General features: G+C 33.6%; 13 non-coding genes across 13 annotated transcripts; all 13 read right to left on the bottom strand.

Moving 5' to 3' along the window:
• Positions 1-1,093: 1,093 nt before the first annotated feature.
• On the bottom strand, positions 1,094-1,166 carry Trnar-ucu (transfer RNA arginine (anticodon UCU)). Its single transcript has one exon. It is a non-coding gene; the product is annotated as a tRNA-Arg (tRNA).
• A 3,222-nt stretch (positions 1,167-4,388) lies between these two features.
• Positions 4,389-4,461, bottom strand: Trnar-ucu (transfer RNA arginine (anticodon UCU)). The gene has a single exon. It is a non-coding gene; the product is annotated as a tRNA-Arg (tRNA).
• A 1,732-nt stretch (positions 4,462-6,193) lies between these two features.
• Trnar-ucu (transfer RNA arginine (anticodon UCU)) lies at positions 6,194-6,266 on the bottom strand. The gene has a single exon. It is a non-coding gene; the product is annotated as a tRNA-Arg (tRNA).
• A 1,730-nt stretch (positions 6,267-7,996) lies between these two features.
• Positions 7,997-8,069, bottom strand: Trnar-ucu (transfer RNA arginine (anticodon UCU)). The gene has a single exon. It is a non-coding gene; the product is annotated as a tRNA-Arg (tRNA).
• A 1,716-nt stretch (positions 8,070-9,785) lies between these two features.
• On the bottom strand, positions 9,786-9,858 carry Trnar-ucu (transfer RNA arginine (anticodon UCU)). The gene has a single exon. It is a non-coding gene; the product is annotated as a tRNA-Arg (tRNA).
• Positions 9,859-11,588: 1,730 nt separating this feature from the next.
• Positions 11,589-11,661, bottom strand: Trnar-ucu (transfer RNA arginine (anticodon UCU)). The gene has a single exon. It is a non-coding gene; the product is annotated as a tRNA-Arg (tRNA).
• A 1,144-nt stretch (positions 11,662-12,805) lies between these two features.
• On the bottom strand, positions 12,806-12,878 carry Trnar-ucu (transfer RNA arginine (anticodon UCU)). Its single transcript has one exon. It is a non-coding gene; the product is annotated as a tRNA-Arg (tRNA).
• Positions 12,879-14,600: 1,722 nt separating this feature from the next.
• Positions 14,601-14,673, bottom strand: Trnar-ucu (transfer RNA arginine (anticodon UCU)). Its single transcript has one exon. It is a non-coding gene; the product is annotated as a tRNA-Arg (tRNA).
• A 1,724-nt stretch (positions 14,674-16,397) lies between these two features.
• On the bottom strand, positions 16,398-16,470 carry Trnar-ucu (transfer RNA arginine (anticodon UCU)). Its single transcript has one exon. It is a non-coding gene; the product is annotated as a tRNA-Arg (tRNA).
• Positions 16,471-18,190: 1,720 nt separating this feature from the next.
• Positions 18,191-18,263, bottom strand: Trnar-ucu (transfer RNA arginine (anticodon UCU)). Its single transcript has one exon. It is a non-coding gene; the product is annotated as a tRNA-Arg (tRNA).
• Positions 18,264-19,983: 1,720 nt separating this feature from the next.
• Trnar-ucu (transfer RNA arginine (anticodon UCU)) lies at positions 19,984-20,056 on the bottom strand. Its single transcript has one exon. It is a non-coding gene; the product is annotated as a tRNA-Arg (tRNA).
• A 1,720-nt stretch (positions 20,057-21,776) lies between these two features.
• Trnar-ucu (transfer RNA arginine (anticodon UCU)) lies at positions 21,777-21,849 on the bottom strand. The gene has a single exon. It is a non-coding gene; the product is annotated as a tRNA-Arg (tRNA).
• A 2,296-nt stretch (positions 21,850-24,145) lies between these two features.
• Positions 24,146-24,218, bottom strand: Trnar-ucu (transfer RNA arginine (anticodon UCU)). Its single transcript has one exon. It is a non-coding gene; the product is annotated as a tRNA-Arg (tRNA).
• Positions 24,219-25,029: the final 811 nt, after the last annotated feature.

Here is a 25,029-nt window from a genome sequence, read left to right as displayed (position 1 = left end):
ACCCTTAACATTGATTTAAGCTGGTCAAATGTTTATTTACGAATGGTGACCTTTTTGTTTGTTGTTGTTGACGGGAATTAGAATATAGGAGTGAAAATTTTGTTAACTGTTCGTTATTTCGAATACATTCTCCACTTAAATTGTATTTGCTACACATACATTTAAATAGATGTTATACCACCTATAGTCGTATCTAAGAGGTACTGATATTGTATACATACTGAATTATGTACGTTTTACGATCCAGCCATATCCGCTGATCTTTTTGTCACATCATTGAAAATATCTAGCATTCATTCATGTCTAGACGACAAATTTTACAAACAAACAAATAAGCAGCATATAGTTTTTCAGGCATATTTGAAGAAGAAAAAATCTCGTCAGTGGAAACGGAAACACATTCACTTTTTTTTTTGGTCGGGTCGGAAATTTGAATTTGATCAATTTTGAGAAAGGACAATGACTATGTAGTTAGTAGCATACAGTGATGACAGAAAGAACAAAAGTATATTAGTTTTGCATCCTCGGTGGGATTCGAACCGACGACCTCTGGCTTAAAAGTCCAGCGCGCTATCCCTTGCACTACGCAGGCATCCTTAACAAATTGTCAACTGTATCATTTATTCTAAAACAACCCTTATATTTGATTAAAGCTATAGTGAAATGTTTATATAATGAATAGTAATATTGTTTGTGTGTGTGTGTGTGTGTGTTATTTTAACCGTTCGATCGTTATCTAGAATATATTCACCACTTTGTATTTGATATATAACATGTAACAAGTTATCGCTTGGTATCTAAAAGGTACTCAAGTGAGATTGTATAATGATGTACTTTTACAATCCAACCATATGCGTTGATTTTTTTTATCTGTCGTTTCATTGAAAATATCAAGACGACAAATTTCCAATCAAAACAAATATAAAGCAGCATAGTTTTTCAGGCGTATCTGAAATAAAATCTCGAGTGTAAAAATATTGACATCTCTTATCATGCTTATGTTCGGAAATTCACATCTGATCAATTTTAAAGAAGGAGATAGTAGCTAAGTAGATGTATACAGTGATGACGGAACGAACAAAAATTTGTGTAGCATCCTCGGTGGGATTCGAACCCACGACCTCCGGATTAGAAGTCCGGCGCGCTATCCCCTGCGCTACGAGGACATACCTAACATGTTGCTAGCTATATCATTTATTCGTAAACGCATTTTGCAACCCTTAACATTGATTTAAGCTGGTCAAATGTTTATTTACGAATGGTGACCTTTTTGTTTGTTGTTGTTGACGGGAATTAGAATATAGGAGTGAAAATTTTGTTAACTGTTCGTTATTTCGAATACATTCTCCACTTAAATTGTATTTGCTACACATACATTTAAATAGATGTTATACCACCTATAGTCGTATCTAAGAGGTACTGATATTGTATACATACTGAATTATGTACGTTTTACGATCCAGCCATATCCGCTGATCTTTTTGTCACATCATTGAAAATATCTAGCATTCATTCATGTCTAGACGACAAATTTTACAAACAAACAAATAAGCAGCATATAGTTTTTCAGGCATATTTGAAGAAGAAAAAATCTCGTCAGTGGAAACGGAAACACATTCACTTTTTTTTTTGGTCGGGTCGAAAATTTGAATTTGATCAATTTTGAGGAAGGACAATGACTATGTAGTTAGTAGCATACAGTGATGACAGAAAGAACAAAAGTATATTAGTTTTGCATCCTCGGTGGGATTCGAACCGACGACCTCTGGCTTAAAAGTCCAGCGCGCTATCCCTTGCACTACGCAGGCATCCTTAACAAATTAATTGTCAACTGTATCATTTATTCTAAAACAACCCTTATATTTGATTAAAGCTATAGTGAAATGTTTACATAATGAATAGTAATATTGTTTGTGTGTGTGTGTGTGTGTGTGTGTGTGTTATTTTAACCGTTCGATCGTTATCTAGAATATATTCACCACTTTGTATTTGATATATAACATGTAACAAGTTATCGCTTGGTATCTAAAAGGTACTCAAGTGAGATTGCAATGATGTGATCTTTTTGTCACATCATTGAAAATATCTAGCATTCATTCATGTCTAGACGACAAATTTTACAAACAAACAAATAAGCAGCATATAGTTTTTCAGGCATATTTGAAGAAGAAAAAATCTCGTCAGTGGAAACGGAAACACATTCACTTTTTTTTTTGGTCGGGTCGAAAATTTGAATTTGATCAATTTTGAGGAAGGACAATGACTATGTAGTTAGTAGCATACAGTGATGACAGAAAGAACAAAAGTATATTAGTTTTGCATCCTCGGTGGGATTCGAACCGACGACCCATATCCAACTAAGTTGGACATCACGTGACTTTTGTGACGTATATTAGCCGCCATTTTGTTTTATATTTCCCCATATAAAATGCATATATGCTTCAATAAAGTTTAATTTTCTCTTAAACCTAATCCGTTTTCTTACTTTTGCAAATCAATCCTTGATATTCAAACATATTTCTATCAATCAATGTTGGTCCTAACAGTTTAATTTTTGAATAAATTCGGTCAAATCGGAATCGTAAAACATGCAATTTTTCTCATCATTTCTCCGTTGACTCAATGCTAAATTACCGATACCCATGTCTACTTTTACAACAAATAAAGAAATTCTGTAAATAAAAAACAAACTTTGCAAATCGATTAAGTATATTCAAACATATAGTTGGGGAGAAATACTACTTAAAACAGTTTAATTTCAGGGCAATTTCGGTCAAACATCGATTTAAAAACGGGAATTTTCCGAGATTTTCAAAATGGCGGCTGATGTATCATATGAAAATGTTGCATCAATTCAATGATTTCTATAGTAGACTTTCCTAGATTATATTTAATTTTTCATAAAGAATCTCTGATGTTTCTGTTATTTTCCTTTAGTGATATTTCGATATCATTGATTTCAAAATGTCTTAATAAATTTTTTTTATTTTAAGTGTGACACAGGAACATTTATTTTGACAGATATTCATCCAGGAGATATACTATTACCAGAAAATACTTTACAATATCTATAATAAAAAAAATCTCTTCTTTTTTAAAGGTGTTTTTCAAGTTTTCTGTATATTTTATCTTTTTTTAGAAATATATCTATTCATTTCTTTTAAAACAAAAACAAAAATGTTTTCATCCTAAGAGAAAAAAAAACAATGTCCAATTATAATAGATAAATATTCTATACCTTTAAAATTTCATTCCTTGACCAAACAGGTGAAATCTAACTTGGGTTATAATGTTACATCATAATATATTGTCAGGTAGACGTGAAAACCAAAAGCAACCAGCTGACATTAAACATCCTGTCAGTGTGTATACATGTATTACCAGAGTTTAAATTTTGTGATATACAAAAGTTTTCATAAATGTACAAATAAATATCTTCTCCTTCCCGTGTCAAATCAGAAGAAGTATGTTTATAAACATTAGGAAAATATGAATATTATGAAAATTTCTTTAAAAAAATATTTTTTGCTTAAAAGGCATTCAAATATTTATATGTTTCTATAATTATTTCAAAGAAATATTCTGAATTAAATTTTAATTTAAATGAATTTCGATCATTGAATATGATTTTATTGTTATTTATCTTTTAATTCAATATTTAAAGCTAAATTCAGGCAATGAATCGAATTAAAGTTTAAATTGTGTAAAACAAAAGATTTATTATATACATTCCAACAGAGACATATAATACGATTGGTCTGGTTTTAACAATATTGTATACCCGATAATATCTATCGACAGAGTTATCGGTCCTGAATAGGACTGATATAGTTGGGTATGTCTGGCTTAAAAGTCCAGCGCGCTATCCCTTGTACTACGCAGGCATCCTTAACAAATTGTCAACTGTATCATTTATTCTAAAACAACCCTTATATTTGATTAAAGCTATAGTGAAATGTTTATATAATGAATAGTAATATTGTTTGTGTGTGTGTGTGTGTGTGTGTTATTTTAACCGTTCGATCGTTATCTAGAATATATTCACCACTTTGTATTTGATATATAACATGTAACAAGTTATCGCTTGGTATCTAAAAGGTACTCAAGTGAGATTGTATAATGATGTACTTTTACAATCCAACCATATGCGTTGATTTTTTTTTATCTGTCGTTTCATTGAAAATATCAAGACGACAAATTTCCAATCAAAACAAATATAAAGCAGCATAGTTTTTCAGGCGTATCTGAAATAAAATCTCGAGTGTAAAAATATTGACATCTCTTATCATGCTTATGTTCGGAAATTCACATCTGATCAATTTTAAAGAAGGAGATAGTAGCTAAGTAGATGTATACAGTGATGACGGAACGAACAAAAATTTGTGTAGCATCCTCGGTGGGATTCGAACCCACGACCTCCGGATTAGAAGTCCGGCGCGCTATCCCCTGCGCTACGAGGACATACCTAACATGTTGCTAGCTATATCATTTATTCGTAAACGCATTTTGCAACCCTTAACATTGATTTAAGCTGGTCAAATGTTTATTTACGAATGGTGACCTTTTTGTTTGTTGTTGTTGACGGGAATTAGAATATAGGAGTGAAAATTTTGTTAACTGTTCGTTATTTCGAATACATTCTCCATTTAAATTGTATTTGCTACACATACATTTAAATAGATGTTATACCACCTATAGTCGTATCTAAGAGGTACTGATATTGTATACATACTGAATTATGTACGTTTTACGATCCAGCCATATCCGCTGATCTTTTTGTCACATCATTGAAAATATCTAGCATTCATTCATGTCTAGACGACAAATTTTACAAACAAACAAATAAGCAGCATATAGTTTTTCAGGCATATTTGAAGAAGAAAAAATCTCGTCAGTGGAAACGGAAACACATTCACTTTTTTTTTTGGTCGGGTCGAAAATTTGAATTTGATCAATTTTGAGGAAGGACAATGACTATGTAGTTAGTAGCATACAGTGATGACAGAAAGAACAAAAGTATATTAGTTTTGCATCCTCGGTGGGATTCGAACCGACGACCTCTGGCTTAAAAGTCCAGCGCGCTATCCCTTGCACTACGCAGGCATCCTTAACAAATTAATTGTCAACTGTATCATTTATTCTAAAACAACCCTTATATTTGATTAAAGCTATAGTGAAATGTTTACATAATGAATAGTAATATTGTTTGTGTGTGTGTGTGTGTGTGTGTGTGTGTGTTATTTTAACCGTTCGATCGTTATCTAGAATATATTCACCACTTTGTATTTGATATATAACATGTAACAAGTTATCGCTTGGTATCTAAAAGGTACTCAAGTGAGATTGCAATGATGTGATCTTTTTGTCACATCATTGAAAATATCTAGCATTCATTCATGTCTAGACGACAAATTTTACAAACAAACAAATAAGCAGCATATAGTTTTTCAGGCATATTTGAAGAAGAAAAAATCTCGTCAGTGGAAACGGAAACACATTCACTTTTTTTTTTGGTCGGGTCGAAAATTTGAATTTGATCAATTTTGAGGAAGGACAATGACTATGTAGTTAGTAGCATACAGTGATGACAGAAAGAACAAAAGTATATTAGTTTTGCATCCTCGGTGGGATTCGAACCGACGACCTCTGGCTTAAAAGTCCAGCGCGCTATCCCTTGTACTACGCAGGCATCCTTAACAAATTGTCAACTGTATCATTTATTCTAAAACAACCCTTATATTTGATTAAAGCTATAGTGAAATGTTTATATAATGAATAGTAATATTGTTTGTGTGTGTGTGTGTGTGTGTGTTATTTTAACCGTTCGATCGTTATCTAGAATATATTCACCACTTTGTATTTGATATATAACATGTAACAAGTTATCGCTTGGTATCTAAAAGGTACTCAAGTGAGATTGTATAATGATGTACTTTTACAATCCAACCATATGCGTTGATTTTTTTTTATCTGTCGTTTCATTGAAAATATCAAGACGACAAATTTCCAATCAAAACAAATATAAAGCAGCATAGTTTTTCAGGCGTATCTGAAATAAAATCTCGAGTGTAAAAATATTGACATCTCTTATCATGCTTATGTTCGGAAATTCACATCTGATCAATTTTAAAGAAGGAGATAGTAGCTAAGTAGATGTATACAGTGATGACGGAACGAACAAAAATTTGTGTAGCATCCTCGGTGGGATTCGAACCCACGACCTCCGGATTAGAAGTCCGGCGCGCTATCCCCTGCGCTACGAGGACATACCTAACATGTTGCTAGCTATATCATTTATTCGTAAACGCATTTTGCAACCCTTAACATTGATTTAAGCTGGTCAAATGTTTATTTACGAATGGTGACCTTTTTGTTTGTTGTTGTTGACGGGAATTAGAATATAGGAGTGAAAATTTTGTTAACTGTTCGTTATTTCGAATACATTCTCCACTTAAATTGTATTTGCTACACATACATTTAAATAGATGTTATACCACCTATAGTCGTATCTAAGAGGTACTGATATTGTATACATACTGAATTATGTACGTTTTACGATCCAGCCATATATCCGCTGATCTTTTTGTCACATCATTGAAAATATCTAGCATTCATTCATGTCTAGACGACAAATTTTACAAACAAACAAATAAGCAGCATATAGTTTTTCAGGCATATTTGAAGAAGAAAAAATCTCGTCAGTGGAAACGGAAACACATTCACTTTTTTTTTTGGTCGGGTCGAAAATTTGAATTTGATCAATTTTGAGGAAGGACAATGACTATGTAGTTAGTAGCATACAGTGATGACAGAAAGAACAAAAGTATATTAGTTTTGCATCCTCGGTGGGATTCGAACCGACGACCTCTGGCTTAAAAGTCCAGCGCGCTATCCCTTGCACTACGCAGGCATCCTTAACAAATTAATTGTCAACTGTATCATTTATTCTAAAACAACCCTTATATTTGATTAAAGCTATAGTGAAATGTTTACATAATGAATAGTAATATTGTTTGTGTGTGTGTGTGTGTGTGTGTGTGTTATTTTAACCGTTCGATCGTTATCTAGAATATATTCACCACTTTGTATTTGATATATAACATGTAACAAGTTATCGCTTGGTATCTAAAAGGTACTCAAGTGAGATTGCAATGATGTGATCTTTTTGTCACATCATTGAAAATATCTAGCATTCATTCATGTCTAGACGACAAATTTTACAAACAAACAAATAAGCAGCATATAGTTTTTCAGGCATATTTGAAGAAGAAAAAATCTCGTCAGTGGAAACGGAAACACATTCACTTTTTTTTTTGGTCGGGTCGAAAATTTGAATTTGATCAATTTTGAGGAAGGACAATGACTATGTAGTTAGTAGCATACAGTGATGACAGAAAGAACAAAAGTATATTAGTTTTGCATCCTCGGTGGGATTCGAACCGACGACCTCTGGCTTAAAAGTCCAGCGCGCTATCCCTTGTACTACGCAGGCATCCTTAACAAATTGTCAACTGTATCATTTATTCTAAAACAACCCTTATATTTGATTAAAGCTATAGTGAAATGTTTATATAATGAATAGTAATATTGTTTGTGTGTGTGTGTGTGTGTGTGTTATTTTAACCGTTCGATCGTTATCTAGAATATATTCACCACTTTGTATTTGATATATAACATGTAACAAGTTATCGCTTGGTATCTAAAAGGTACTCAAGTGAGATTGTATAATGATGTACTTTTACAATCCAACCATATGCGTTGATTTTTTTTTATCTGTCGTTTCATTGAAAATATCAAGACGACAAATTTCCAATCAAAACAAATATAAAGCAGCATAGTTTTTCAGGCGTATCTGAAATAAAATCTCGAGTGTAAAAATATTGACATCTCTTATCATGCTTATGTTCGGAAATTCACATCTGATATATTTTAAAGAAGGAGATAGTAGCTAAGTAGATGTATACAGTGATGACGGAACGAACAAAAATTTGTGTAGCATCCTCGGTGGGATTCGAACCCACGACCTCCGGATTAGAAGTCCGGCGCGCTATCCCCTGCGCTACGAGGACATACCTAACATGTTGCTAACTATATCATTTATTCGTAAACGCATTTTGCAACCCTTAACATTGATTTAAGCTGGTCAAATGTTTATTTACGAATGGTGACCTTTTTGTTTGTTGTTGTTGACGGGAATTAGAATATAGGAGTGAAAATTTTGTTAACTGTTCAATATTTCGAATACATTCTCCACTTAAATTGTATTTGCTACACATACATTTAAATAGATGTTATACCACCTATAGTCGTATCTAAGGGGTACTGATATTGTATACATACTGAATTATGTACGTTTTACGATCCAGCCATATCCGCTGATCTTTTTGTCACATCATTGAAAATATCTAGCATTCATTCATGTCTAGACGACAAATTTTACAAACAAACAAATAAGCAGCATATAGTTTTTCAGGCATATTTGAAGAAGAAAAAATCTCGTCAGTGGAAACGGAAACACATTCACTTTTTTTTTTGGTCGGGTCGAAAATTTGAATTTGATCAATTTTGAGGAAGGACAATGACTATGTAGTTAGTAGCATACAGTGATGACAGAAAGAACAAAAGTATATTAGTTTTGCATCCTCGGTGGGATTCGAACTGACGACCTCTGGCTTAAAAGTCCAGCGCGCTATCCCTTGTACTACGCAGGCATCCTTAACAAATTGTCAACTGTATCATTTATTCTAAAACAACCCTTATATTTGATTAAAGCTATAGTGAAATGTTTATATAATGAATAGTAATATTGTTTGTGTGTGTGTGTGTGTGTGTTATTTTAACCGTTCGATCGTTATCTAGAATATATTCACCACTTTGTATTTGATATATAACATGTAACAAGTTATCGCTTGGTATCTAAAAGGTACTCAAGTGAGATTGCAATGATGTGATCTTTTTGTCACATCATTGAAAATATCTAGCATTCATTCATGTCTAGACGACAAATTTTACAAACAAACAAATAAGCAGCATATAGTTTTTCAGGCATATTTGAAGAAGAAAAAATCTCGTCAGTGGAAACGGAAACACATTCACTTTTTTTTTTGGTCGGGTCGAAAATTTGAATTTGATCAATTTTGAGGAAGGACAATGACTATGTAGTTAGTAGCATACAGTGATGACAGAAAGAACAAAAGTATATTAGTTTTGCATCCTCGGTGGGATTCGAACCGACGACCTCTGGCTTAAAAGTCCAGCGCGCTATCCCTTGTACTACGCAGGCATCCTTAACAAATTGTCAACTGTATCATTTATTCTAAAACAACCCTTATATTTGATTAAAGCTATAGTGAAATGTTTATATAATGAATAGTAATATTGTTTGTGTGTGTGTGTGTGTGTGTTATTTTAACCGTTCGATCGTTATCTAGAATATATTCACCACTTTGTATTTGATATATAACATGTAACAAGTTATCGCTTGGTATCTAAAAGGTACTCAAGTGAGATTGTATAATGATGTACTTTTACAATCCAACCATATGCGTTGATTTTTTTTTATCTGTCGTTTCATTGAAAATATCAAGACGACAAATTTCCAATCAAAACAAATATAAAGCAGCATAGTTTTTCAGGCGTATCTGAAATAAAATCTCGAGTGTAAAAATATTGACATCTCTTATCATGCTTATGTTCGGAAATTCACATCTGATCAATTTTAAAGAAGGAGATAGTAGCTAAGTAGATGTATACAGTGATGACGGAACGAACAAAAATTTGTGTAGCATCCTCGGTGGGATTCGAACCCACGACCTCCGGATTAGAAGTCCGGCGCGCTATCCCCTGCGCTACGAGGACATACCTAACATGTTGCTAGCTATATCATTTATTCGTAAACGCATTTTGCAACCCTTAACATTGATTTAAGCTGGTCAAATGTTTATTTACGAATGGTGACCTTTTTGTTTGTTGTTGTTGACGGGAATTAGAATATAGGAGTGAAAATTTTGTTAACTGTTCGTTATTTCGAATACATTCTCCACTTAAATTGTATTTGCTACACATACATTTAAATAGATGTTATACCACCTATAGTCGTATCTAAGAGGTACTGATATTGTATACATACTGAATTATGTACGTTTTACGATCCAGCCATATCCGCTGATCTTTTTGTCACATCATTGAAAATATCTAGCATTCATTCATGTCTAGACGACAAATTTTACAAACAAACAAATAAGCAGCATATAGTTTTTCAGGCATATTTGAAGAAGAAAAAATCTCGTCAGTGGAAACGGAAACACATTCACTTTTTTTTTTGGTCGGGTCGAAAATTTGAATTTGATCAATTTTGAGGAAGGACAATGACTATGTAGTTAGTAGCATACAGTGATGACAGAAAGAACAAAAGTATATTAGTTTTGCATCCTCGGTGGGATTCGAACCGACGACCTCTGGCTTAAAAGTCCAGCGCGCTATCCCTTGCACTACGCAGGCATCCTTAACAAATTAATTGTCAACTGTATCATTTATTCTAAAACAACCCTTATATTTGATTAAAGCTATAGTGAAATGTTTACATAATGAATAGTAATATTGTTTGTGTGTGTGTGTGTGTGTGTGTGTGTGTTATTTTAACCGTTCGATCGTTATCTAGAATATATTCACCACTTTGTATTTGATATATAACATGTAACAAGTTATCGCTTGGTATCTAAAAGGTACTCAAGTGAGATTGCAATGATGTGATCTTTTTGTCACATCATTGAAAATATCTAGCATTCATTCATGTCTAGACGACAAATTTTACAAACAAACAAATAAGCAGCATATAGTTTTTCAGGCATATTTGAAGAAGAAAAAATCTCGTCAGTGGAAACGGAAACACATTCACTTTTTTTTTTGGTCGGGTCGAAAATTTGAATTTGATCAATTTTGAGGAAGGACAATGACTATGTAGTTAGTAGCATACAGTGATGACAGAAAGAACAAAAGTATATTAGTTTTGCATCCTCGGTGGGATTCGAACCGACGACCTCTGGCTTAAAAGTCCAGCGCGCTATCCCTTGTACTACGCAGGCATCCTTAACAAATTGTCAACTGTATCATTTATTCTAAAACAACCCTTATATTTGATTAAAGCTATAGTGAAATGTTTATATAATGAATAGTAATATTGTTTGTGTGTGTGTGTGTGTGTGTGTTATTTTAACCGTTCGATCGTTATCTAGAATATATTCACCACTTTGTATTTGATATATAACATGTAACAAGTTATCGCTTGGTATCTAAAAGGTACTCAAGTGAGATTGTATAATGATGTACTTTTACAATCCAACCATATGCGTTGATTTTTTTTTATCTGTCGTTTCATTGAAAATATCAAGACGACAAATTTCCAATCAAAACAAATATAAAGCAGCATAGTTTTTCAGGCGTATCTGAAATAAAATCTCGAGTGTAAAAATATTGACATCTCTTATCATGCTTATGTTCGGAAATTCACATCTGATCAATTTTAAAGAAGGAGATAGTAGCTAAGTAGATGTATACAGTGATGACGGAACGAACAAAAATTTTTGTAGCATCCTCGGTGGGATTCGAACCCACGACCTCCGGATTAGAAGTCCGGCGCGCTATCCCCTGCGCTACGAGGACATACCTAACATGTTGCTAACTATATCATTTATTCGTAAACGCATTTTGCAACCCTTAACATTGATTTAAGCTGGTCAAATGTTTATTTACGAATGGTGACCTTTTTGTTTGTTGTTGTTGACGGGAATTAGAATATAGGAGTGAAAATTTTGTTAACTGTTCAATATTTCGAATACATTCTCCACTTAAATTGTATTTGCTACACATACATTTAAATAGATGTTATACCACCTATAGTCGTATCTAAGGGGTACTGATATTGTATACATACTGAATTATGTACGTTTTACGATCCAGCCATATCCGCTGATCTTTTTGTCACATCATTGAAAATATCTAGCATTCATTCATGTCTAGACGACAAATTTTACAAACAAACAAATAAGCAGCATATAGTTTTTCAGGCATATTTGAAGAAGAAAAAATCTCGTCAGTGGAAACGGAAACACATTCACTTTTTTTTTTGGTCGGGTCGAAAATTTGAATTTGATCAATTTTGAGGAAGGACAATGACTATGTAGTTAGTAGCATACAGTGATGACAGAAAGAACAAAAGTATATTAGTTTTGCATCCTCGGTGGGATTCGAACTGACGACCTCTGGCTTAAAAGTCCAGCGCGCTATCCCTTGTACTACGCAGGCATCCTTAACAAATTGTCAACTGTATCATTTATTCTAAAACAACCCTTATATTTGATTAAAGCTATAGTGAAATGTTTATATAATGAATAGTAATATTGTTTGTGTGTGTGTGTGTGTGTGTTATTTTAACCGTTCGATCGTTATCTAGAATATATTCACCACTTTGTATTTGATATATAACATGTAACAAGTTATCGCTTGGTATCTAAAAGGTACTCAAGTGAGATTGTATAATGATGTACTTTTACAATCCAACCATATGCGTTGATTTTTTTTTATCTGTCGTTTCATTGAAAATATCAAGACGACAAATTTCCAATCAAAACAAATATAAAGCAGCATAGTTTTTCAGGCGTATCTGAAATAAAATCTCGAGTGTAAAAATATTGACATCTCTTATCATGCTTATGTTCGGAAATTCACATCTGATCAATTTTAAAGAAGGAGATAGTAGCTAAGTAGATGTATACAGTGATGACGGAACGAACAAAAATTTGTGTAGCATCCTCGGTGGGATTCGAACCCACGACCTCCGGATTAGAAGTCCGGCGCGCTATCCCCTGCGCTACGAGGACATACCTATCATGTTGCTAACTATATCATTTATTCGTAAACGCATTTTGCAACCCTTAACATTGATTTAAGCTGGTCAAATGTTTATTTACGAATGGTGACCTTTTTGTTTGTTGTTGTTGACGGGAATTAGAATATAGGAGTGAAAATTTTGTTAACTGTTCGTTATTTCGAATACATTCTCCACTTAAATTGTATTTGCTACACATACATTTAAATAGATGTTATACCACCTATAGTCGTATCTAAGAGGTACTGATATTGTATACATACTGAATTATGTACGTTTTACGATCCAGCCATATCCGCTGATCTTTTTGTCACATCATTGAAAATATCTAGCATTCATTCATGTCTAGACGACAAATTTTACAAACAAACAAATAAGCAGCATATAGTTTTTCAGGCATATTTGAAGAAGAAAAAATCTCGTCAGTGGAAACGGAAACACATTCACTTTTTTTTTTGGTCGGGTCGAAAATTTGAATTTGATCAATTTTGAGGAAGGACAATGACTATGTAGTTAGTAGCATACAGTGATGACAGAAAGAACAAAAGTATATTAATTTTGCATCCTCGGTGGGATTCGAACCGACGACCTCTGGCTTAAAAGTCCAGCGCGCTATCCCTTGCACTACGCAGGCATCCTTAACAAATTGTCAACTGTATCATTTATTCTAAAACAACCCTTATATTTGATTAAAGCTATAGTGAAATGTTTACATAATGAATAGTAATATTGTGTGTGTGTGTGTGTGTGTGTGTGTGTTATTTTAACCGTTCGATCGTTATCTAGAATATATTCACCACTTTGTATTTGATATATAACATATAACAAGTTATCGCTTGGTATCTAAAAGGTACTCAAGTGAGATTGCAATGATGTGATCTTTTTGTCACATCATTGAAAATATCTAGCATTCATTCATGTCTAGACGACAAATTTTACAAACAAACAAATAAGCAGCATATAGTTTTTCAGGCATATTTGAAGAAGAAAAAATCTCGTCAGTGGAAACGGAAACACATTCACTTTTTTTTTTGGTCGGGTCGAAAATTTGAATTTGATCAATTTTGAGGAAGGACAATGACTATGTAGTTAGTAGCATACAGTGATGACAGAAAGAACAAAAGTATATTAGTTTTGCATCCTCGGTGGGATTCGAACTGACGACCTCTGGCTTAAAAGTCCAGCGCGCTATCCCTTGTACTACGCAGGCATCCTTAACAAATTGTCAACTGTATCATTTATTCTAAAACAACCCTTATATTTGATTAAAGCTATAGTGAAATGTTTATATAATGAATAGTAATATTGTTTGTGTGTGTGTGTGTGTGTGTGTTATTTTAACCGTTCGATCGTTATCTAGAATATATTCACCACTTTGTATTTGATATATAACATGTAACAAGTTATCGCTTGGTATCTAAAAGGTACTCAAGTGAGATTGTATAATGATGTACTTTTACAATCCAACCATATGCGTTGATTTTTTTTTATCTGTCGTTTCATTGAAAATATCAAGACGACAAATTTCCAATCAAAACAAATATAAAGCAGCATAGTTTTTCAGGCGTATCTGAAATAAAATCTCGAGTGTAAAAATATTGACATCTCTTATCATGCTTATGTTCGGAAATTCACATCTGATCAATTTTAAAGAAGGAGATAGTAGCTAAGTAGATGTATACAGTGATGACGGAACGAACAAAAATTTGTGTAGCATCCTCGGTGGGATTCGAACCCACGACCTCCGGATTAGAAGTCCGGCGCGCTATCCCCTGCGCTACGAGGACATACCTAACATGTTGCTAGCTATATCATTTATTCGTAAACGCATTTTGCAACCCTTAACATTGATTTAAGCTGGTCAAATGTTTATTTACGAATGGTGACCTTTTTGTTTGTTGTTGTTGACGGGAATTAGAATATAGGAGTGAAAATTTTGTTAACTGTTCGTTATTTCGAATACATTCTCCACTTAAATTGTATTTGCTACACATACATTTAAATAGATGTTATACCACCTATAGTCGTATCTAAGAGGTACTGATATTGTATACATACTGAATTATGTACGTTTTACGATCCAGCCATATCCGCTGATCTTTTTGTCACATCATTGAAAATATCTAGCATTCATTCATGTCTAGACGACAAATTTTACAAACAAACAAATAAGCAGCATATAGTTTTTCAGGCATATTTGAAGAAGAAAAAATCTCGTCAGTGGAAACGGAAACACATTCACTTTTTTTTTTGGTCGGGTCGAAAATTTGAATTTGATCAATTTTGAGGAAGGACAATGACTATGTAGTTAGTAGCATACAGTGATGACAGAAAGAACAAAAGTATATTAGTTTTGCATCCTCGGTGGGATTCGAACCGACGACCTCTGGCTTAAAAGTCCAGCGCGCTATCCCTTGCACTACGCAGGCATCCTTAACAAATTAATTGTCAACTGTATCATTTATTCTAAAACAACCCTTATATTTGATTAAAGCTATAGTGAAATGTTTACATAATGAATAGTAATATTGTTTGTGTGTGTGTGTGTGTGTGTGTTATTTTAACCGTTCGATCGTTATCTAGAATATATTCACCACTTTGTATTTGATATATAACATGTAACAAGTTATCGCTTGGTATCTAAAAGGTACTCAAGTGAGATTGCAATGATGTGATCTTTTTGTCACATCATTGAAAATATCTAGCATTCATTCATGTCTAGACGACAAATTTTACAAACAAACAAATAAGCAGCATATAGTTTTTCAGGCATATTTGAAGAAGAAAAAATCTCGTCAGTGGAAACGGAAACACATTCACTTTTTTTTTTGGTCGGGTCGAAAATTTGAATTTGATCAATTTTGAGGAAGGACAATGACTATGTAGTTAGTAGCATACAGTGATGACAGAAAGAACAAAAGTATATTAGTTTTGCATCCTCGGTGGGATTCGAACTGACGACCTCTGGCTTAAAAGTCCAGCGCGCTATCCCTTGTACTACGCAGGCATCCTTAACAAATTGTCAACTGTATCATTTATTCTAAAACAACCCTTATATTTGATTAAAGCTATAGTGAAATGTTTATATAATGAATAGTAATATTGTTTGTGTGTGTGTGTGTGTGTGTGTTATTTTAACCGTTCGATCGTTATCTAGAATATATTCACCACTTTGTATTTGATATATAACATGTAACAAGTTATCGCTTGGTATCTAAAAGGTACTCAAGTGAGATTGTATAATGATGTACTTTTACAATCCAACCATATGCGTTGATTTTTTTTTATCTGTCGTTTCATTGAAAATATCAAGACGACAAATTTCCAATCAAAACAAATATAAAGCAGCATAGTTTTTCAGGCGTATCTGAAATAAAATCTCGAGTGTAAAAATATTGACATCTCTTATCATGCTTATGTTCGGAAATTCACATCTGATCAATTTTAAAGAAGGAGATAGTAGCTAAGTAGATGTATACAGTGATGACGGAACGAACAAAAATTTGTGTAGCATCCTCGGTGGGATTCGAACCCACGACCTCCGGATTAGAAGTCCGGCGCGCTATCCCCTGCGCTACGAGGACATACCTATCATGTTGCTAACTATATCATTTATTCGTAAACGCATTTTGCAACCCTTAACATTGATTTAAGCTGGTCAAATGTTTATTTACGAATGGTGACCTTTTTGTTTGTTGTTGTTGACGGGAATTAGAATATAGGAGTGAAAATTTTGTTAACTGTTCGTTATTTCGAATACATTCTCCACTTAAATTGTATTTGCTACACATACATTTAAATAGATGTTATACCACCTATAGTCGTATCTAAGAGGTACTGATATTGTATACATACTGAATTATGTACGTTTTACGATCCAGCCATATCCGCTGATCTTTTTGTCACATCATTGAAAATATCTAGCATTCATTCATGTCTAGACGACAAATTTTACAAACAAACAAATAAGCAGCATATAGTTTTTCAGGCATATTTGAAGAAGAAAAAATCTCGTCAGTGGAAACGGAAACACATTCACTTTTTTTTTTGGTCGGGTCGAAAATTTGAATTTGATCAATTTTGAGGAAGGACAATGACTATGTAGTTAGTAGCATACAGTGATGACAGAAAGAACAAAAGTATATTAGTTTTGCATCCTCGGTGGGATTCGAACCGACGACCTCTGGCTTAAAAGTCCAGCGCGCTATCCCTTGCACTACGCAGGCATCCTTAACAAATTGTCAACTGTATCATTTATTCTAAAACAACCCTTATATTTGATTAAAGCTATAGTGAAATGTTTACATAATGAATAGTAATATTGTTTGTGTGTGTGTGTGTGTGTGTGTGTTATTTTAACCGTTCGATCGTTATCTAGAATATATTCACCACTTTGTATTTGATATATAACATGTAACAAGTTATCGCTTGGTATCTAAAAGGTACTCAAGTGAGATTGCAATGATGTGATCTTTTTGTCACATCATTGAAAATATCTAGCATTCATTCATGTCTAGACGACAAATTTTACAAACAAACAAATAAGCAGCATATAGTTTTTCAGGCATATTTGAAGAAGAAAAAATCTCGTCAGTGGAAACGGAAACACATTCACTTTTTTTTTTGGTCGGGTCGAAAATTTGAATTTGATCAATTTTGAGGAAGGACAATGACTATGTAGTTAGTAGCATACAGTGATGACAGAAAGAACAAAAGTATATTAGTTTTGCATCCTCGGTGGGATTCGAACTGACGACCTCTGGCTTAAAAGTCCAGCGCGCTATCCCTTGTACTACGCAGGCATCCTTAACAAATTGTCAACTGTATCATTTATTCTAAAACAACCCTTATATTTGATTAAAGCTATAGTGAAATGTTTATATAATGAATAGTAATATTGTTTGTGTGTGTGTGTGTGTGTGTTATTTTAACCGTTCGATCGTTATCTAGAATATATTCACCACTTTGTATTTGATATATAACATGTAACAAGTTATCGCTTGGTATCTAAAAGGTACTCAAGTGAGATTGTATAATGATGTACTTTTACAATCCAACCATATGCGTTGATTTTTTTTTATCTGTCGTTTCATTGAAAATATCAAGACGACAAATTTCCAATCAAAACAAATATAAAGCAGCATAGTTTTTCAGGCGTATCTGAAATAAAATCTCGAGTGTAAAAATATTGACATCTCTTATCATGCTTATGTTCGGAAATTCACATCTGATCAATTTTAAAGAAGGAGATAGTAGCTAAGTAGATGTATACAGTGATGACGGAACGAACAAAAATTTGTGTAGCATCCTCGGTGGGATTCGAACCCACGACCTCCGGATTAGAAGTCCGGCGCGCTATCCCCTGCGCTACGAGGACATACCTATCATGTTGCTAACTATATCATTTATTCGTAAACGCATTTTGCAACCCTTAACATTGATTTAAGCTGGTCAAATGTTTATTTACGAATGGTGACCTTTTTGTTTGTTGTTGTTGACGGGAATTAGAATATAGGAGTGAAAATTTTGTTAACTGTTCGTTATTTCGAATACATTCTCCACTTAAATTGTATTTGCTACACATACATTTAAATAGATGTTATACCACCTATAGTCGTATCTAAGAGGTACTGATATTGTATACATACTGAATTATGTACGTTTTACGATCCAGCCATATCCGCTGATCTTTTTGTCACATCATTGAAAATATCTAGCATTCATTCATGTCTAGACGACAAATTTTACAAACAAACAAATAAGCAGCATATAGTTTTTCAGGCATATTTGAAGAAGAAAAAATCTCGTCAGTGGAAACGGAAACACATTCACTTTTTTTTTTGGTCGGGTCGAAAATTTGAATTTGATCAATTTTGAGGAAGGACAATGACTATGTAGTTAGTAGCATACAGTGATGACAGAAAGAACAAAAGTATATTAGTTTTGCATCCTCGGTGGGATTCGAACCGACGACCTCTGGCTTAAAAGTCCAGCGCGCTATCCCTTGCACTACGCAGGCATCCTTAACAAATTGTCAACTGTATCATTTATTCTAAAACAACCCTTATATTTGATTAAAGCTATAGTGAAATGTTTACATAATGAATAGTAATATTGTTTGTGTGTGTGTGTGTGTGTGTGTGTTATTTTAACCGTTCGATCGTTATCTAGAATATATTCACCACTTTGTATTTGATATATAACATGTAACAAGTTATCGCTTGGTATCTAAAAGGTACTCAAGTGAGATTGCAATGATGTGATCTTTTTGTCACATCATTGAAAATATCTAGCATTCATTCATGTCTAGACGACAAATTTTACAAACAAACAAATAAGCAGCATATAGTTTTTCAGGCATATTTGAAGAAGAAAAAATCTCGTCAGTGGAAACGGAAACACATTCACTTTTTTTTTTGGTCGGGTCGAAAATTTGAATTTGATCAATTTTGAGGAAGGACAATGACTATGTAGTTAGTAGCATACAGTGATGACAGAAAGAACAAAAGTATATTAGTTTTGCATCCTCGGTGGGATTCGAACTGACGACCTCTGGCTTAAAAGTCCAGCGCGCTATCCCTTGTACTACGCAGGCATCCTTAACAAATTGTCAACTGTATCATTTATTCTAAAACAACCCTTATATTTGATTAAAGCTATAGTGAAATGTTTATATAATGAATAGTAATATTGTTTGTGTGTGTGTGTGTGTGTGTTATTTTAACCGTTCGATCGTTATCTAGAATATATTCACCACTTTGTATTTGATATATAACATGTAACAAGTTATCGCTTGGTATCTAAAAGGTACTCAAGTGAGATTGTATAATGATGTACTTTTACAATCCAACCATATGCGTTGATTTTTTTTTATCTGTCGTTTCATTGAAAATATCAAGACGACAAATTTCCAATCAAAACAAATATAAAGCAGCATAGTTTTTCAGGCGTATCTGAAATAAAATCTCGAGTGTAAAAATATTGACATCTCTTATCATGCTTATGTTCGGAAATTCACATCTGATCAATTTTAAAGAAGGAGATAGTAGCTAAGTAGATGTATACAGTGATGACGGAACGAACAAAAATTTGTGTAGCATCCTCGGTGGGATTCGAACCCACGACCTCCGGATTAGAAGTCCGGCGCGCTATCCCCTGCGCTACGAGGACATACCTATCATGTTGCTAACTATATCATTTATTCGTAAACGCATTTTGCAACCCTTAACATTGATTTAAGCTGGTCAAATGTTTATTTACGAATGGTGACCTTTTTGTTTGTTGTTGTTGACGGGAATTAGAATATAGGAGTGAAAATTTTGTTAACTGTTCGTTATTTCGAATACATTCTCCACTTAAATTGTATTTGCTACACATACATTTAAATAGATGTTATACCACCTATAGTCGTATCTAAGAGGTACTGATATTGTATACATACTGAATTATGTACGTTTTACGATCCAGCCATATCCGCTGATCTTTTTGTCACATCATTGAAAATATCTAGCATTCATTCATGTCTAGACGACAAATTTTACAAACAAACAAATAAGCAGCATATAGTTTTTCAGGCATATTTGAAGAAGAAAAAATCTCGTCAGTGGAAACGGAAACACATTCACTTTTTTTTTTGGTCGGGTCGAAAATTTGAATTTGATCAATTTTGAGGAAGGACAATGACTATGTAGTTAGTAGCATACAGTGATGACAGAAAGAACAAAAGTATATTAGTTTTGCATCCTCGGTGGGATTCGAACCGACGACCTCTGGCTTAAAAGTCCAGCGCGCTATCCCTTGCACTACGCAGGCATCCTTAACAAATTGTCAACTGTATCATTTATTCTAAAACAACCCTTATATTTGATTAAAGCTATAGTGAAATGTTTACATAATGAATAGTAATATTGTTTGTGTGTGTGTGTGTGTGTGTGTGTTATTTTAACCGTTCGATCGTTATCTAGAATATATTCACCACTTTGTATTTGATATATAACATGTAACAAGTTATCGCTTGGTATCTAAAAGGTACTCAAGTGAGATTGCAATGATGTGATCTTTTTGTCACATCATTGAAAATATCTAGCATTCATTCATGTCTAGACGACAAATTTTACAAACAAACAAATAAGCAGCATATAGTTTTTCAGGCATATTTGAAGAAGAAAAAATCTCGTCAGTGGAAACGGAAACACATTCACTTTTTTTTTTGGTCGGGTCGAAAATTTGAATTTGATCAATTTTGAGGAAGGACAATGACTATGTAGTTAGTAGCATACAGTGATGACAGAAAGAACAAAAGTATATTAGTTTTGCATCCTCGGTGGGATTCGAACTGACGACCTCTGGCTTAAAAGTCCAGCGCGCTATCCCTTGTACTACGCAGGCATCCTTAACAAATTGTCAACTGTATCATTTATTCTAAAACAACCCTTATATTTGATTAAAGCTATAGTGAAATGTTTATATAATGAATAGTAATATTGTTTGTGTGTGTGTGTGTGTGTGTTATTTTAACCGTTCGATCGTTATCTAGAATATATTCACCACTTTGTATTTGATATATAACATGTAACAAGTTATCGCTTGGTATCTAAAAGGTACTCAAGTGAGATTGTATAATGATGTACTTTTACAATCCAACCATATGCGTTGATTTTTTTTTATCTGTCGTTTCATTGAAAATATCAAGACGACAAATTTCCAATCAAAACAAATATAAAGCAGCATAGTTTTTCAGGCGTATCTGAAATAAAATCTCGAGTGTAAAAATATTGACATCTCTTATCATGCTTATGTTCGGAAATTCACATCTGATCAATTTTAAAGAAGGAGATAGTAGCTAAGTAGATGTATACAGTGATGACGGAACGAACAAAAATTTGTGTAGCATCCTCGGTGGGATTCGAACCCACGACCTCCGGATTAGAAGTCCGGCGCGCTATCCCCTGCGCTACGAGGACATACCTATCATGTTGCTAACTATATCATTTATTCGTAAACGCATTTTGCAACCCTTAACATTGATTTAAGCTGGTCAAATGTTTATTTACGAATGGTGACCTTTTTGTTTGTTGTTGTTGACGGGAATTAGAATATAGGAGTGAAAATTTTGTTAACTGTTCGTTATTTCGAATACATTCTCCACTTAAATTGTATTTGCTACACATACATTTAAATAGATGTTATACCACCTATAGTCGTATCTAAGAGGTACTGATATTGTATACATACTGAATTATGTACGTTTTACGATCCAGCCATATCCGCTGATCTTTTTGTCACATCATTGAAAATATCTAGCATTCATTCATGTCTAGACGACAAATTTTACAAACAAACAAATAAGCAGCATATAGTTTTTCAGGCATATTTGAAGAAGAAAAAATCTCGTCAGTGGAAACGGAAACACATTCACTTTTTTTTTTGGTCGGGTCGAAAATTTGAATTTGATCAATTTTGAGGAAGGACAATGACTATGTAGTTAGTAGCATACAGTGATGACAGAAAGAACAAAAGTATATTAGTTTTGCATCCTCGGTGGGATTCGAACCGACGACCTCTGGCTTAAAAGTCCAGCGCGCTATCCCTTGCACTACGCAGGCATCCTTAACAAATTGTCAACTGTATCATTTATTCTAAAACAACCCTTATATTTGATTAAAGCTATAGTGAAATGTTTACATAATGAATAGTAATATTGTTTGTGTGTGTGTGTGTGTGTGTGTGTTATTTTAACCGTTCGATCGTTATCTAGAATATATTCACCACTTTGTATTTGATATATAACATGTAACAAGTTATCGCTTGGTATCTAAAAGGTACTCAAGTGAGATTGCAATGATGTGATCTTTTTGTCACATCATTGAAAATATCTAGCATTCATTCATGTCTAGACGACAAATTTTACAAACAAACAAATAAGCAGCATATAGTTTTTCAGGCATATTTGAAGAAGAAAAAATCTCGTCAGTGGAAACGGAAACACATTCACTTTTTTTTTTGGTCGGGTCGAAAATTTGAATTTGATCAATTTTGAGGAAGGACAATGACTATGTAGTTAGTAGCATACAGTGATGACAGAAAGAACAAAAGTATATTAGTTTTGCATCCTCGGTGGGATTCGAACCGACGACCTCTGGCTTAAAAGTCCAGCGCGCTATCCCTTGCACTACGCAGGCATCCTTAACAAATTGTCAACTGTATCATTTATTCTAAAACAACCCTTATATTTGATTAAAGCTATAGTGAAATGTTTACATAATGAATAGTAATATTGTTTGTGTGTGTGTGTGTGTGTGTGTGTTATTTTAACCGTTCGATCGTTATCTAGAATATATTCACCACTTTGTATTTGATATATAACATGTAACAAGTTATCGCTTGGTATCTAAAAGGTACTCAAGTGAGATTGCAATGATGTGATCTTTTTGTCACATCATTGAAAATATCTAGCATTCATTCATGTCTAGACGACAAATTTTACAAACAAACAAATAAGCAGCATATAGTTTTTCAGGCATATTTGAAGAAGAAAAAATCTCGTCAGTGGAAACGGAAACACATTCACTTTTTTTTTTGGTCGGGTCGAAAATTTGAATTTGATCAATTTTGAGGAAGGACAATGACTATGTAGTTAGTAGCATACAGTGATGACAGAAAGAACAAAAGTATATTAGTTTTGCATCCTCGGTGGGATTCGAACTGACGACCTCTGGCTTAAAAGTCCAGCGCGCTATCCCTTGTACTACGCAGGCATCCTTAACAAATTGTCAACTGTATCATTTATTCTAAAACAACCCTTATATTTGATTAAAGCTATAGTGAAATGTTTATATAATGAATAGTAATATTGTTTGTGTGTGTGTGTGTGTGTGTTATTTTAACCGTTCGATCGTTATCTAGAATATATTCACCACTTTGTATTTGATATATAACATGTAACAAGTTATCGCTTGGTATCTAAAAGGTACTCAAGTGAGATTGTATAATGATGTACTTTTACAATCCAACCATATGCGTTGATTTTTTTTTATCTGTCGTTTCATTGAAAATATCAAGACGACAAATTTCCAATCAAAACAAATATAAAGCAGCATAGTTTTTCAGGCGTATCTGAAATAAAATCTCGAGTGTAAAAATATTGACATCTCTTATCATGCTTATGTTCGGAAATTCACATCTGATCAATTTTAAAGAAGGAGATAGTAGCTAAGTAGATGTATACAGTGATGACGGAACGAACAAAAATTTGTGTAGCATCCTCGGTGGGATTCGAACCCACGACCTCCGGATTAGAAGTCCGGCGCGCTATCCCCTGCGCTACGAGGACATACCTATCATGTTGCTAACTATATCATTTATTCGTAAACGCATTTTGCAACCCTTAACATTGATTTAAGCTGGTCAAATGTTTATTTACGAATGGTGACCTTTTTGTTTGTTGTTGTTGACGGGAATTAGAATATAGGAGTGAAAATTTTGTTAACTGTTCGTTATTTCGAATACATTCTCCACTTAAATTGTATTTGCTACACATACATTTAAATAGATGTTATACCACCTATAGTCGTATCTAAGAGGTACTGATATTGTATACATACTGAATTATGTACGTTTTACGATCCAGCCATATCCGCTGATCTTTTTGTCACATCATTGAAAATATCTAGCATTCATTCATGTCTAGACGACAAATTTTACAAACAAACAAATAAGCAGCATATAGTTTTTCAGGCATATTTGAAGAAGAAAAAATCTCGTCAGTGGAAACGGAAACACATTCACTTTTTTTTTTGGTCGGGTCGAAAATTTGAATTTGATCAATTTTGAGGAAGGACAATGACTATGTAGTTAGTAGCATACAGTGATGACAGAAAGAACAAAAGTATATTAGTTTTGCATCCTCGGTGGGATTCGAACCGACGACCTCTGGCTTAAAAGTCCAGCGCGCTATCCCTTGCACTACGCAGGCATCCTTAACAAATTGTCAACTGTATCATTTATTCTAAAACAACCCTTATATTTGATTAAAGCTATAGTGAAATGTTTACATAATGAATAGTAATATTGTTTGTGTGTGTGTGTGTGTGTGTGTGTTATTTTAACCGTTCGATCGTTATCTAGAATATATTCACCACTTT

The sequence above is a fragment of the Mytilus trossulus genome, chromosome 4 (assembly GCF_036588685.1).
Source record: "Mytilus trossulus isolate FHL-02 chromosome 4, PNRI_Mtr1.1.1.hap1, whole genome shotgun sequence".
NCBI classification, from domain to species: domain Eukaryota; kingdom Metazoa; phylum Mollusca; class Bivalvia; order Mytilida; family Mytilidae; genus Mytilus; species Mytilus trossulus.
This window is presented reverse-complemented; position numbering and strand designations above follow the sequence as displayed.